Source organism: Cololabis saira, chromosome 13, assembly GCF_033807715.1.
Source record: "Cololabis saira isolate AMF1-May2022 chromosome 13, fColSai1.1, whole genome shotgun sequence".
Taxonomy (NCBI): Eukaryota; Metazoa; Chordata; class Actinopteri; order Beloniformes; family Belonidae; genus Cololabis; species Cololabis saira.
This window is the reverse complement of record NC_084599.1, coordinates 10461809-10473609: the sequence shown is the minus strand read 5'-3', so window position 1 is coordinate 10473609 and position 11801 is coordinate 10461809.

The following is an 11801-nucleotide window of genomic DNA, read 5'->3' as shown; positions in this document are numbered from 1 at the left end:
ATAATAATGTATAATACGTTTGAAAGAACATAACTAGGATTGGACGGAAAGACTGTGGAATCCTGCTATAGATAGTGTGATTGGATAACTAAATAATAGAAATATAAATATTAGCACAGAGGATCTGTGTGAATACATGGAATTATATATATATATATATAATGGAATGAATTGAGAGGGTAGAACATAGACGAATATTAATGGGACAATTAAGGAATGAATAACGAATAACTGATAATTACCTATAAATAATGATTAAAGGTTATGAAAAGGACCAGACTAGGTGTCTGGCCCTGTGATGTATTCACTAGTGCATAAGCACAGTGAATTAGTGTATTGTTATATAACAGTATGACTGTTGGAGTAGCAGGGGAATTAACCCCGGAGTTTGAAAATTTAGCCTGTTAAAACATGGGCATGATGGGGATGCCTGCAAAGGCGTATAGTCAGTTCTGTACAAGCTGATCTTGCTTAAATGGCAAGGGAGTTGGACCCAACAAATAAACTGTGTTACAAAATAAAATAAAAAAATGCACAGTATATTGGTATAAGGTAAAATAAAACCAAAATACACTAAATAATATTTGAAACAGAACATTAGGCATAAAAATGACCAAAATGATTATTATGAGTCTGCATTGATTGAGAGCGAGGCAGATTGGAAAAAAGGAAAAAAACAGGGGGACAAGATTAAAAGAATTAACTAAGCAACCACGGGCCGTGAGGATCGCTGTGAACTGCCAAATACCATGGGTGCCGGTGAAAGTAAAACAGGCGAAGAAGACAACACTGGCAGAAGGTAATAGTGGTTACCCATCCGTCTAACGAACAAAAGATTTTAAGAGGTATGAGAAGATGGCACAAAATGTCATCTGGACGAAAACACTGGCCTCTCGACGGCTGCTTTGATCCTAGGTGCTGTGATAGGGTTGACGGAGGGTTGGAAGGAAATACAAAAAAAGAGTATGTTGTAATTTGTAATTCTAAAAGGCAGGAAAATGCTGAGCAACACAATATATTGTAGTATTTTAATATCAAAGCTGAAAACTAGATAGGAAATATATGACAAAAAATGACACTTAAAAGTGTCAAAGAAAGGATAACTGGGGATGGAAAGAAAACGGCTATAATAAATTGAGCGACTTTAGAAAGATAGCATGCAAAGTGAATCCCATCTCGGTCAAAGTACCATAAGTTAACAGAAGGAGGGAGCAGACCAGTCAGGACATCCGTCTGACAGTACTACTGACGAATCAGAAGAAGAGTGCTGTAGAACAGAGGATGAATGGTTAATTGACTGTCCAGATGTACCAGAAGCAGGTTCAATAACGAGAAGCAAAGATCCGGATGACTCAGAGCATGGAGAGGGACGGGTCAGCCGGAGTCATCGGACTCCACGCCGGAACAGAAGTGAGTACGAATGCGATCAGCTCCACATCAGAGAACATCGCTGATTGACAGAGCCAGAGGCGGGACCATCTTACGGAGGGGTGACACAGGCACACCCACAATATCACTCCCTCCTGTTCAACAAATACCTGTTGTGCTTAATGCTTATCCTATAGCACCCTATACAGGTCGGGCCCAGACTCAGCTGGTTCCTCCAATCCAGGTTTATCTTAACCGAGGGGATGATTCCTGGGAGCCTACAGGCGGTAGGGGACCGCATCTGCCAATACTGCAAGCAGCTCCTGCAACACCACGAGCAGCTTCGACAATGCCTCAGTAATACTCAAGATTACAGTACTGGGGAGGTAGACAAATGGGACATATACAGATGGACTGTCCGATCATTCCGGGGACAGGGCCCCAAAATCCTGGGCCAGGACCTCCAGACCCTGGAGGGGGGACACGGGGGCAGCTTACTCCTGCAATAGGAGAAGATGGAGCCAACCTTCCCCGTGCTGCCTCGAAGATTCGGACAACACGCCAGTTAATCGTTTGGGAAGAGATGCGTTGTGTCAGCCCAATGCAAAAATCCAGATGGTGTATATTTTGAGATGGTACAAGACCAACCTGACAATATGACTGTTCCCATGATGCCACTAACGATTCCTGCAGAATCTCCACAGGTACCGACGAGCGACCTGGAGGCACAAGTACACTGGATGAAGCTAACAACACCGGACTCCTTCCTTCATCATGAGTGGGAAGCATGGAGACCACTGGTGGTGACACGGCTAGAAAACCAACGCCACCTCTCCTTTGTGCTATGCCTTTGAAAGAGACCAAGTTCATGAGGACTTTGAGTTTGCAGAAGTGGATATCACGGACTGGTTTCAAATCCAACTCGACACCTCATGGGAGTATTGTTTCAGATGAACTGTTTTTCAGAATTGCACTCACACTGGTGGACTAAGTCGTAAGAAGACGTAGAGAGGGTTATAGTATCTAGATGAAAAGATAAACGATTGGTTATGGCCAACGAACACATGGTGCTAATAGAACAGATCCCGTCACAAGTAGGGTCCCTATGTAGAAGAAGATGCTATAGAGGCTATAGCAGGGCCAGTGGAAAGGGGGGCCCTGATGAGAACAGATAGTGTATGCAATGCCTCAATCTTTCCCATCAACCGACCAGGTGGTAACGAATATAGACTAGTGCATGATTTGAGGAAATGCCAGTATTACCTGATCCCCACATGGTATTAGCTCTGTGCTCAGCATTTTTCAGCATGCCAGTTCATTCTTAATTCTCAGCATTTGTTTGCTTTTACTTGTAAAGGCCTACAATCGTACACTCTCCCTCCATCTTTGATCACGCGCTTGCGGATGATCGTAGTCAGTTAGGTATACAATCAACGGCTTTAATGTACATGGACGGTATTTTGATTGTCTTTCCTTGGCAGGCTACAGCAGACCCTGGGTGTGTGATTGTGCTACCAACACAGTCCCATTGAGAGTTTTAATCCGAGCAGGTGGACAAGGATGACAGTCAGCCCGGTTGCAGTGGACTGACGGGCAGAACGGGGGCTCTCCAGCTGCTAAGAAGGGAGGTTTCCGGACTGCCCCCGCTCTAGCCAATCCAGACTACACAGGAGGAAACGCCGGGCTCGTTTGGCCCGCCGGCATTTGTTTTTCCGCCGACTCTGGGGCGTGATTGGGTTTCCTCCGATTAAGACTAACTGCATGTTGTTGTTAATCCTGTATGGATTGACAAGGGGGGAAATTATAATATTAGCTAATAGTAATCCTAATAAAGAATAAGAAGGGCAGAACGTGGAAGCAGGTGTCTCGGTTTGAAAAACAGACCGATATATTCAGATTTTATTTTTATTTTTATTTTTTATTATTTAGTTTTTGCACAAGATGATCAATATGACATTTAAAGTTTAGACAGTTATCAATGAGGACCCCAAGGAAATTTGTAGAAGTTTACTTTGTATTTCTTCATCATTTTGTATTTTTTGATCTGAAAGGCAAAATATTTTCCGTATTTATCCATTTTTTACTGGAACTAAATAATTGATGAGCTTAACAAGGAATCTCGCTTTTCATTTATGGAAATAATTAATTTGATGTTTTTCATTTATTGTAATAATGAATTTGATCATCGGCCAGTAGTTTGGGGCTAATGTTTCGTGGGAGCTAATACATTTTATTTTTGTTTAGAAACGCCATTTTTCCATGAAGGTAACATTATTCACTGTAGATAATCCTAAGTACCCCCTGACCGCCTCAAAGAAGTTACTAGAGCAATTTGCAGGTCTGATTGTTCAGGTGTGTACACCCAATACCCAAGAGGAAAGAAATTAGCAAGCTTATCATTATACACTAGTAACTAATGTATTAAATCATTTGGAGTTAAGTTGCGTGGAGTAGGAAAGATCATGAGGGCGTTTGGTAAACACTAGATGGGAAGGTAATTCTCCCGCTAGGCGTTCAACAGCAACTTTAGGAACGAAAGTTTACTTCTCCGAACCGCAGAGTTTGGGTGCTTCTTACTCCAAACAGGTCAGAGACTCCAGAGGGGGGAGATGCCAGCACCACAGGCGGAGTGGGTTCCCTTGAGAGTCATCAGAAGCAAGTGCTCGGAGCTGAGGCGGGCGGGACCCAGAACGGACCACTCACACCGTTCGACTCCACGGGAAAAGAGACACGTGGTGTCACTGGTCGCAGTGGGCCCCAACCGACTAACCTCAAAGATCGGTACCCCAGATCCGGCTGGATCTGGCGCAGCGGCGGACATCAGACCTAAGCCCTCGACAAAGGGGCACAATAATCCCCTGGGCAGGTCAAACAGGTGTCAGAATAGTCTACACCCCTGACACCCGAAGAAAGAAGAATTACTGACACCCCGAAGAAAGAAGAATTAAGAAGATTACTCCTCATTAGTGTGCCAGGGAATCTTCCCTAGGACAAACCAACAGTACCTAGCTCTGTAAACAGAATAGGCATGGTTTGATGTGTGCTGTTATAATTTTAGTATTCACCAATGTATCTGATTGCATGCTCACGTATAATGCTATGAATTGTATATTACTCGTAAACTGTTGAAATGTGTAATGCTGACGTTGCCACCTGGCGAGGGTTTTACCACTCATCACTGTGGTGTTGAGGGGAAGTTTCCCTGGCCATGTCTGCAAGGGTCGGATAATGAAAAGGCCCACAGTGACTGATCGCTACACCATTGGGATGGGTTAGTCCCGGGGTGGTTCGAGTCGTGGTCCTGCTGCCACTTTGGCGGCTGGGGCAGTGTCTCGTATGGTGATTCTCACTGTGAGCTGAAATTACTGATGTACTCATGATGGTGACGCTTTTACCCTAAAAAGTTTGTGTGTTGTACTAATGAATCCTTATGGGGAGGACTATGTGTCGAGTTATGTGGGTTGGAGATGATACTTTTTAGTATCATAGGGGGGATTGTTGAGGATATTTTTATATAATTATGTGAATATTTTATAATCATCTAACACCTAAGTAAAACATTTAACTAAGACTAATATTGAGAGTGGAGAGAGAGACAGAGAGAGTGGAAAAAAACACTGGCCGGACACACACACACGGGTAAGGGAGGGGGAAGTCCGCTGCACTTGCAAACCTATGACCTTGAGTGCAAGCGAAGCAAGTGAGAGGCGAAATAATGAAGATGATTGTAAATGAGCACCAAAGCTTCAGGTTCCTATGTGGCAGTTATCTAAGCGATGATAAAGGGAACATAAACAAGAACTTCAAAGTAGTAGGAACAGATGGGTATGGTGAAAATAATGCATTTATTGTCATATGTCTCTTATCTTCCTATAAAAGCCGTGGTTTCGGAGATAAAAATTTCAGAGTTTTCCTTGGACCGCGGAACATGCGATGCTCTCCTGTGGACGTCTTGTACTTTTTTTGGAATAAAGGACCTCCACAGTATTTGTTGGACGAATGCCAGCCGAAACTTTGACTCCTGTGTTTTCTTCAAGTCCACGGATGAAGGAAAAACTTAGACGATTTGGAATAATGGAAAACTTAGGATTATTGTGGAGATCCCAAAAAGGATTTTCTCTACAACTACAACCATTCATTTTTTTTCTATCACTGATAAATAGCTTTGTCACAATGTGACAAATTCTTAATAATTGGTGAATTAAACGTAGGGTACAGTTAGATCCAGAGTGATGAAGCTGAGGTGATTTTTTTCAGCAATTCTGCATGAATCATTTGTTCAGGATGTCTACTTAGATTTTCACCAAAGTTTGTGGAACATCATGGGAAGACGAGGCCTAAACAGAGGCCTCATTCAATGTTTCTTAATATGGTCCCTGGCGGACTTTTAGGCTGTGAATCATCATCTTGATGGAGGAGATTTCTCAATCTTCTCTCTTTTCTCCAGATGTCTTGTACAATTTTTTTTCTTCTGTTTATTCTATTTTATTTTCAGTTATGTTAGGAGCTTGGCCAAAACCTCGATATTTAGAAAAATAAAAAATAGTCTTTCTTGATCAATAGTCACATGATGTGACTGAAATGTCTTGAAAATTTCTGTTGCTAATTTTGTCACTGTCCTCAGTTTAAGAGCATTCATCACTTATTTATACATCAGTTATGAATGATTAGCTCATTATAAAACTGCGGTATTCACAGAATTATGTATATATAAGATATCAAACAAACGTTCCTTTAACAATTTATAAATAGACTTGTTAAATTATATAAATCTGTTGTATGTATTAATGAACTTTTATCTATTATAAACAGTGACAGGGTGAAACAGTCAGTCAGAGATTCTCATGACTCCAGTTGATAGATAAGAAATAAAAACAAAGCCAGTAATCTCAAAGTATAGTGTATACAAACAAAATATACTGTTTATTGGAGAGAGGAGTTCATAGACCTTTTTTTACACAGTAGACTGCTTTCGTCAAGACCGCCCAGTCATCCCTCCCTAAACCTTGACTGACCTTGTGGTTCTTTGATTGATGTGTCCTTACATCCTTACGATGGGGTGGAGAAATGTTACCTCGCATTAAACCCCCCCCCCACACACACACACACACACACACACACACACACACACACACACACACACACACACACACACACACACACACACACACACACACACACACACACACACACACACACACACACACACATACACACACACACACACACACTCAAGGACACTCAGTGGCTGTCAAGGTGTTAATAACCCTGAAGGCTGAATGACTAGAACCCCCCGCAAAAACCACTCAGATCTGGGCAAGTGGTGAAATCTCTTTAAAAACCTTGCAAGGATGTCCACTTGCAATCTGCTTGAGCCTTTGGAACATATATTTGGTCACAATTATAGGATTATAAGTCATAACAAAAATACGAATAATTAAATCCTTATTACTGTAGAATCATGGGGTGTAATCTTGTGGAGAGACAGAAGTCCGAGTTGACTGCAGTTGGTATTTTGAACCCTGAGAGGGCAGTCTTTACTCATCGAGTCGGTTTATGCTTCAGCCTCGCCCACACAGAGCTCGACTCACATTTACATTCTTATGATCTTTTTTTTCACAGATATAGTACATCTCCAGAAAACCGAGCTCATTCTGTATTCTATACGAAACAAACTGAATATTTACATACATGCTGGGCAATTGGGATCAGGATAGTAAAAGAAAGACAGACAAATTAACTTCTTGCTCCAATTGAGAACATTTCTTTCCCCATAGTCTTTCTTATTAAGGTAGAAGTCACATAATATTGTACTTTAATATTGTACAGGTAGTTACACCCTTGCTCTGATACTCTGCATTAGCATCACATCCATCAAGTTGTTCATTTCATTTGGAAAGGAGTTATATTCTTCAAGTAATTACAGTCCTAACGACAGTTCCCTTTTAATTTTTTTGAAAATAGGCTCATGAGGGAGGAAAACTGATTGCATTCATTGAACAGTTCATTTAACCCTGCTGTAGAATAGTTTTGCAGGTTCACTACTCTGGTCATATAAAGAACAGCCATGAAAAGAGGGAAAAAAAGCAGCCTGTTGGATGCCTGGGTGTATTGTTTTGATCCAAGTTGTGCTACTGTTTCTCTTCTCATTGTCTGAGATGTATTTCCATGTCATTTCAGGCTTTACACAATTTATCTTTAAATAAAACACACACACAGTCATGCACATCAGTGCCACCACACTCCCCTGACAGAAAGCTGTAGCAGCATCTTTCTCTGAGGTTTTCATCTGTTAGTATTTTACTCTGAACTCTGCTTCACTGGATCAGTTGATTGAGGCCAGCATTGGTCTGGGTATTGAGTAATTGAAGATTAGCAGATAACAGGAAAATCAGTCATTCTTCAGAGTAAAATGATCACTTCACTGTCCCCCTGCTACTTCACCTCCCCTTTTCTTGTCTCTGAAGATATAGTGTTCAAGATACAATTGTCTTTTTTTTCCTTCTGGGCCAAAGACAATAGAAATGCTTTCCTGCAAAAATAGTAAAAATAATATCGTAAATACCATGTGCAGCATTTTAACTTATGTGTACATATTAAAAGTCCACTTAAAGTCATTTACACCTTGTAAAACTAAAACTAAAAATCAAAAACCAAACAGATTGAAGTGATATATTCTAGATGATAATCATAATACATTAAGATGCCAACCACTCCCCAAAAAAAACAAAACAAAAGAAAACCAAGTTCCCTTTAGCCATTTAGGGCATTTAGCACCTTCGATTGAGGGATTAATTGTTTCACCAGACATCCATAACTATCAAAAAGGAATTTGAAAAGGATGTGGTATGAAATAAAAGATAAAAGGAGCCCTACAATTACAGCATTGTGCAGTCCTCCTGCTGTTTCAAGTTCAGTATTAAACTACAGTGTCAGGTTTATCGGGAGAAGATCAAATATTTCTCTAACTTTGCATTTGTTGTATGTTATTTCACCTTCTGTTCTTTATTGTCAGTGGCCTCAAAACCTCACAAATGATCCTGCATCCAATAATAGCTGAACGGTTTGATCTGCATTACACAGTTGAAGGGAATCTTATTTCCAACATCCTGCTACAAATTTCCGTGGGTTTGCAACACAAGCTATCAGTAACATACAACACAGTGACAAATTAGCTGCAGGTTGAAAGCTGATACGGACCCCTGCGCTCAATACATTCTGCACAAGAGCATATTAACAAAGCATAACCAAGGTCAGGGGATTAAACCAGTTTGGTTTCACGACTATTTCATGTTAAAATATTAAAACAGCAATAAGCTGACCTCAAATTAAATTAACATGAATACAGTACAATCATGTGTCTTCCTGCATTGATTTAGCTTCACAAGCTGAAACACTATTTAAAGCGCTATGACAAATGCTTTTCTTTTTTTTCTCTCTCAGTTTTTTTTTTTTTTTTTAGGGGCCAAATACAAGACTATAGATGATGCTTCAGTGCAGAACATATACTGTACAACTCAACTTCCCCAAAATTGGGATACTGTGTAAAATAAATGTAAATGAAAACAAAATGTAATGATTTTCAAATCTCATGAAGCCAATTAAAAGAGATGAATAAACAAAATAAAGTCCATATCGAATTTCATGGCACCAAAAATGTCTCCAAAAGGCTGGGACGAGGTGATGTTTACCAGTGTTTACCAGTGTGTCACGTGCGCTGTAGGGTAAGTTTCTCCTGGTCCTTGAGTACACCTGCCATGCATGTTTTGGATGGGTCCCTGTTTCAACACCCTTGATTCTAATTAATAGTCACCATCGGCTTATCGCCAAGGTCTGGACAAGTCTGTTATTGACACAGCCATTTCTTTCAGGGTGTGCTGAAGTAGGGGACAAGGACAAGGGTAGTTGAGGACCAGGGTTGGGAAACACTGTTGTAGTGCACATAAAGATGCCAGAATGTTGTTTCATTCTTGTCTGATATAAAAATGAAGCTGCTCAACAAACCTGGGTCTTCGTTGTTGTACTTTTTGTTTCATGATGTGCCAAAATCTTTTCACAGTGTGTTAGGTCTGAAGTCAAGCAGGCCAGTTCAGCACCCTGACTTTTTTTCTGCCAAGCAATGCTTTTGTAAGGGATTCAGTATGGAGTTTCACAGAAATCCCTAAGTATTATGTACCACACCCATACTGATGCAACTACTACCTCATCCACTAGCTGCCTTAATAATAGTGGAATTTTAACTTTAAATTGCATTCTTATCTAAATACTAGTGTTTATTTTTCATTTTTAACTGTATACTTTTATTCTTATAGTCTTAATTTGCATATGGAACCCGTTTGTCCATTCTTGTTGCTGACTCAATTGTTCTTATGGGATTTATAGTTTTTCTGATTGGGATTCAGATTGATTTTTTTTTCTTCCAGATATACAATAGGCACTAAAGCACCCCTGCAGTGCTGGCTTCTATCATGACCACTGATAAAAAGCCAAATTTTCCCTTGTTTTCTTGCTCCAGTGTTTATGGTTTATAAAAAGGATGTCAAATTTGTATTAATCCGACCGCAGGACATGTTCTTTTTACTTTGTCTCAGCACGTATAAGCTTTGGTAGAGAGAAGATAGTTCCTAGATAATGATCACATATGGCTTTTTCTTTGGATGATAGCGCTTAAAGCTGCATTTGTGCACAACGCACTGAATGCTTAGTGATTTTCAGAAGTGCTCCTGACTCCATGCCATAATTTCCATTACAGAATCATACCTTCTTTTTTTATGCAGTGTTGTCTGAGGGCTTGAAGATCATGAACATTCAATATTGATTTTTGGCCTCCACATTTGTGGAAACTTTTTCATTTATTTACTTATGTTTTTATTGGGCACCAGTGACATGTTTAGTAAAAGCAAAGAGCAAGACAGGAATTAGGGCAGAGAGTAAGTTGTGATGACATGCAGCATTAGGTCACAGGCCACGAGTCAAGCCTGTACCAGCTGTGACGAGGACATGTAACCTCTGTAAGAGGGATACCTGCTCACTCAGGTGAGTTATCTGGTACCCCGGAAATCTCTTGAGGATGTTATGTACAGTAGATGCTGACATTCAAAGTCTTCAGAAATGATTAAGCAATCTCTTGCCATTTTCTGCAGACTGGTGGGTCTCTGCCAACATTTACTTCTGAAAGACATTGCCTTTCCAAGAGGATCTTTCCCTGACCTTTTGCCAGTTAACTGAATTAGCTGCAACATTTGCTGCGTTCCACCTTTTAAGTCGTGTCGTATTTCCCTCACTTTTAAAAGAGCTGTTATTTTTTCATGACATTATCAAATGTTTCAGCATTTGATGCATTTTATATGTTCTATTGTGAATAAATTCTGGGTCACAAATCTTTGCATTTTATATTTGTTAATTAATAGAATGTATACACAATTCTTGAATGATTTATTCTGCAGCAGGAGTACAGTCTGTCAGTGTACAATCAGTAATCTTGCAGAGGGTCTCATCGAACAAGGACAGAAACATGACGTATATGGTTGTTTACAACATGACTGTCTGTTCCTCTGCAGATGTCTGAACCAGTTTCTCCTAAACTTAACCACACACAATCCTTGTGTGTGTATTGTGTGTGGTTATTTGGCATTTAGCAGTCTGATGGCTAGGGGGAAGTAACTGTTTGTGAATCTGTCTGCAGTGGATGCTACAAAACCTTCTGTCAGACGCTGGGCGGGAGAACAGTCCATGGTTGGGGTGGGTGGGGTCAGAAAGATCCAGATCCGGTGGGCTCTGGATAAGCAGCGGCTGTCTGCAATTTCTTTGATGGGATGAAGTGGGGTCCTGATTATCTTCTCCGCTGTCCTCACGACTCTCTGCAAAGACCTCCAGTCTGCAGCCCTACAGCTCCCATACCAGACAGAGATGCAGCTGGTCAGCAGGCTTTTGATGGTCCCTCTGTAGAAGGTCTTTAGGATGGGAATGGGGGCGGGGGGCTCTGCTCATCCTTCGCAGGAAGTACAGACACTGCTGTGCCTTCTATACCAGTGATGAGGTGTGTAGTGACCAGCTGAGGTTGTCTGTGATGTGCACCCCCAAGAATTTAGTGCTACTCACAACTTCCACAGTTTTGTCATTGATGAGGAGGGATGTGTGACTGGGTCTGGGTCTCCTGAATTCGATGATGATGTCCTTCACCTTGTCGATGTTCCAGACCAGGTTGTTCACCTTAAACCAGTGCGCTACATGTTTTACTTCCTCCTTGAATGCCAGTTCATTGTTATCCTGGGAAAAACCCATAACTGTTGTGTCATCTGCATATTTCTGAATGTGGTTGGTGTTTTACCTGCGGGAGTCGGGACAGCAGTGGTTGGTCATCAGGGGGCTCAGAACACAACCCTGGGGGGACCATTGTTCAGAGAGATGACACCAGAGTTGTTTTTACCCCC